At 37.5% G+C, this 5,000-nt stretch overlaps 1 pseudogene; it reads right to left on the bottom strand.

Annotated features, from left to right (window-relative positions):
* The window catches only part of LOC137639673 (putative neural-cadherin 2), a 73,573-nt pseudogene that overhangs the window by 45,145 nt on the left and 23,428 nt on the right, over nt 1-5,000 (bottom strand).

Below are 5,000 nucleotides of genomic sequence, written 5' to 3'. Positions count from 1 at the left end.
ACTACCGTAACCCGAAGTTATATTTTCAATCCATAGTTAGAATAAAATACTTAATCGTAAAGTATTGTCCATGGCATTTATTGGTACAGATCATATATGAATGTTGTATTCCAAAATCTCAAGAAAAAGTAAATTACCAACGTAGGTAGAATAGGAAATGTAATAAGTATATATATATATATATATATATATATATATATATATATATATATATATATATATATATATATATATATATATATATATATATATATATATATATATATATATATATATATATATATATATATATATATATATATATATATATATATATATATATATAATGCACATAACAATTCAATTTCTTGATGTTATAGCTTCTGAAGTAATCACTATAAAGAAATGTGAGAAAGCTGTAACACTACCCTTAAGTGACTGTCTGGTGATGTGAATGAATAAACAAGGTGTTTAAGAGATATTATCTACATTAATGATATGGAAGTTATTTTGAAGCACTCGACCCTTCTTCATAGATTTGGCCTTTGATTAATTTCGATTTAGATGTTTAAACAATTATTCCATTTGTAAGAAAATCTATTTACCGTGCCCGTAATTTATTTATTCGCAGTGTGCAGTTTTATTTCCATTTTATTATCATCTTCGTATTGACGACCAAACGAAAAAAAATGAGAAAGGTTACTCACAAGAAATAAATTTCAAAATATCACGAGCAGAATTTGCGGTGGATTGGATGGTGCCAGGGAGAGATTGGAGGGAGGTCCGTGACCCAGTGCCCAAACATCCTGGTCAGTAGCTGTTAACACTCACAAAAGAGCTGGAGGCCTGTTCTCCATCACATGAAACACCGTTCTGTTTTGCAAACGAGAAGGACAGTCATTTAAATCTTTAACTGAAATGGTTAGAGTGGCGGTTGAGGTCAATGGAGGCTGTCCACTATCTACAGCTATGACTTTGGCCGTCCCAATGACCCCATCTTTGGCTTCACGGTCCAGATACCTCCAAAGAGCTATGGCCCCTGTCTCGTCCACTGTCAGTACACCCAATCCTTCTACTCCATGGTACTTTATGGCTTGTTTGCCTCCCTTGAAAAAGAGACAATCAAAGGGGGCGATAATTGAGAAAAATAAGGAATTTTTTTTTCGAAAATTTTATTATAGTGCCTAAAAACTATTAGCGAAGTTATTTGACTGTGAAAGCAGATTAAAAAAAAAAAAAAAAAAAAAAAAAAAAAAAAAAAAAAAAAAAACCTGAAACAAACAAGGTAAAAACCCAAATAGAGCGAGAGCCAGCACCCATTTATTTACCGGAGATGACCCATATTTTAGTGGGCATTTTAGGGAATGGTCTACCATGGGACATCCAAAAATGGGTATCTTTAAGTTGGGCAGTGGTGGGTGTGGATTTTATTAACCCCTTTTGTCTGAAAACGGACTTTTCATTATTCGGCAAAATATGGGGATAGGGGTAGGTAAATTGACTGCAGCTCCTCTCACACTGGGCCTAGCATAACAAACTATATACCAAAATGATGCTATTGATCAGTGGATTTATTTATTATCAAACTAAATTAATTATTTTTTTTATTAGAGGTCACCAGGGGTCAAAAGGTCAAGGTCAGCCCTTTGAAATGCCGGATTTGAGTTTAAGTTGTAGTTTGGCTAAATAAGACATAAAAATTTCCTAAAGGTTAACTAAATATGCTTGAAATATATAAAAAAGAGATACCAATAAAGTTTTTCAAAGAAGGTGGGATCTATTCCAGCTATATTGCTAATATGGACTTCTCTAAAAATCTTTATCCTTTCCTTCATCCGTGGAATGTTGGCTCTGTGTCCCTTTCCTCATCGTTACCATCATTATCATCATTATCATCTTCCTGTACATCAGATTCTTCAACGGTTAACTTATCAGGAGTATTTGAGCCAGTGAACCAGACAATTATCAATATGTCATTCTGGACTTTCCAGCTATGTCCTTCAGGACCAAATGAGACTGAATCGGCTTCCCTTGCATTCCTCCATATGTGTGCAACAAAGTTAGTTCTTAGCAACTTCTGTTGCAACACTCTTTGGCAAGGAGGAAGACAACAGGGGTCTGAAGTTTCGATTTTATCCAGCGGATCAGTTTCCTTCTTTGAGGCATACAACTTGCGGAAAAGTTAAAGCCTGGCTTCATCAACACTTGTCAAGTTCCGAACTCCATAGACAATGCACAAGTACTCTTCAACTACAGCATCAACATATGGATCGATGACATCTGAGTCTCTAATGTGACTAACTGCTGATGTGAGCCTAGGGTTGCTTCTCATTATTTCAAATGGCTTCCATTTTGCTTTTCCCATAAAAGAGGCTGTGTAATCACAGCCGGTCAGAGCATGGAAGTTTGGTAGAGCATTGCATAAAGGTCCAGTCAGTTTGGTTGCAAGAAGTGACATATCTATGAAACGAATGGAATTTCTAGAACTCAAGCCAGCATCCATCCAAATCTGTGCATTAAGAAACCTAGCATGGTAGAGAGTGAGGATGAAGACGTCAGTGTCGTTACTGCGAATGACAATCACTGGGGCCACATCATAGTTAACAGCAACAAAGTTTGCATGGTACAGTAACCGTGTATCGGCTTCTTCATGCCTGCACTGAAGCTCATGAACCAGGAACCTGTTGACATTTCCAGTTGCTGAAATGCAAAGGTAGCATTCATGTTCCACTGCAAAGTAGACCTGATGTCCATGAAGAGTCGATGCATATCTATCTGATGACCATTCATCCTTCAAGAAGGCCAAAAACTGTTTTGAATTGTGAGGTGCTCCAAGCCGTGTTGAGATCTGGTGGTCTTTTCTGTGACGAGCCAGTGATTATATAGGAAGTGGGTGTCCTACCACGCAAGTCATGTTCAAAGTCCTTGATACTTGGCCCATTAGGATATGTGTCACAGACTATGTGTACAATTTCACCAGTGCTACAAGCTTGTTTCAGAATGGATATTGCCATCCCCCATAGATGGATAGCATGTAAAGCACACGGAAGAACATAGCATTTATAATATAGACATCAGTCCTGTCTGGTATGGCATTCAAGGTTCCCATTGCTTCTAATTTTTCCATTAATGTGCTCTTTGATGTCTTGTTCATATCACCGGTTATATGACACAATGAGAAAGGAACTGGAGTGAGAGGATAGGATAGGTCAATACTGAGATCAAGTTCTTGTGTTACTGACAAATACAGCAGCCTCCCAAATATGTCTCTGGTGCCTTTTGCTTCCTTGATCTGTTTGTCCTTTGTGGTGAATTTAAATTTTACTGCATTCTGTGTGAAATTCATCACCTTTTTTCGCTTAACAGCCTGTTCAAAACGGCCACCATCTATCCTATGTTCATTTACAAAAACTTGATGCCAGGTAGTTCCAGGGTGCTTTGCCAGGGTTTAGGCAATACAGAGTATCATCATTAACAGTGAATGAATTGAGAGTGTTCTCCACCTCTGTGATCGTGCTCTTAAGGTCTGCATTGTCTTTGGCTATCCTCGATGGCTTTAGTTCCTGTATTGCATCATCCACCACTGTGATTCCAGCCCTTTCCAGGAGACAACTCACAATTGCTCCCCTAAAAGATCTTGTCACTGTCCCCCTCTTACGGGCTGCAACATTCTGTGTAAATGCAGCATTACCCTTTTGCCTGGATGCGGCATCCCTATTCACAGTTTGCTATAAGGTAATAACAACTGCACTTCTGGAAAAGGTATTCCTAGTTCTCCTCACAGAGAGTGCACCCCTTTTCAAAACTTGGCTAGATTTCGGGATGTGTCATTTCCATATTGAGCAGATTGAGGTGATACAATGACATCCAACGGACATAGTTTGGTAAGTGACAAGGACACAGGCAATTCAGGTGCACAATTAAAAATTTCAAGGATGATATAACGCAATGTAGAGGCTGCTTCAGTCACAATATGCTCTTCTGAGCTGCTAAATTTTGAATCTGTTGAAAGGGCCAGTTTTTTATTTACCTTGCTAGAAAACAGTAACTAACCTTCTTTCCTATTTAAACAATCTATTTTGACTCTATCACCAAAATATTTCACAATTTTATCCCCTAAAGTTGAGACTTTGTGATGTACAATCTCAACTTCAGATATTTGCTCTAGAAATCTAAGGTAATGCCGATGTAATAAAACAAGGTATCCAGGCCGATAATTGTCAATGATTGAAGATTCAATATAATGGAATATACTTGTTAAAGGAATACAGTTTGCATTGTCACCGTCAGGAGACACTGTTCTCTTTCATGTGTCCGTCTTTTGATTCAGGTATGCTCGTTTACATTCATTATGATATTTCACCTCTTTGCTATGAAACCCAGTCACCTATCATCACAAGCATTTCACTGTCATTTAGAGGACGAGCAGCTGTTTTGATATTTTTTCAACAGAATAACATGCACATTTTGGTGAGAGTTTGTTCCTTTCCTCGAATTTTCTTTCTAGTTTTTCTGCAGAATATGCAGACATTTGGTAAAACCCCTGACGTTGATACAGCAAGCTTAGTTGATTGGCTGCGAAGGTAAGGGCAGTTATCATTTGGTTGCTGCGGATCAACAGTCCCACTAGCCATTGTGAGGGCTGCAGTGTTAACAGCAACATCAACCTGAAGAAATTGAAACTCATAGTTTGACGAGTGAATTTCAAAGCAACCGTTTAATAATGACTTTTGTCATGTCAGTCATATTGCTGGAATACATCCCATCTTCTTCAAAAAAACTTTATTTACGTCTCTTCTTTATATTCTATTCATATTTAGTAAACCTTGGGCAAATTTAGATGTCCTATTTAGCCAAAATACAGCTAAAACCCAAAAACGGCGTTTCAAAGAGCTGACCTTGACCTTTTGACCCCTGGTGACCCCCAATAATAATCTAATTAATGCTGTTTGATATAAAATAAATCTACAGATCAATAGCATTATTTTGGTATATAGCTATTTATTCTAGGACCTGTGTGA

The sequence above is a fragment of the Palaemon carinicauda genome, chromosome 4 (assembly GCF_036898095.1).
Source record: "Palaemon carinicauda isolate YSFRI2023 chromosome 4, ASM3689809v2, whole genome shotgun sequence".
Lineage (NCBI taxonomy): Eukaryota > Metazoa > Arthropoda > Malacostraca > Decapoda > Palaemonidae > Palaemon > Palaemon carinicauda.
The sequence above is the reverse complement of the archived record's forward strand: the minus strand, read 5'-3'. Positions and strand labels throughout refer to the sequence as shown.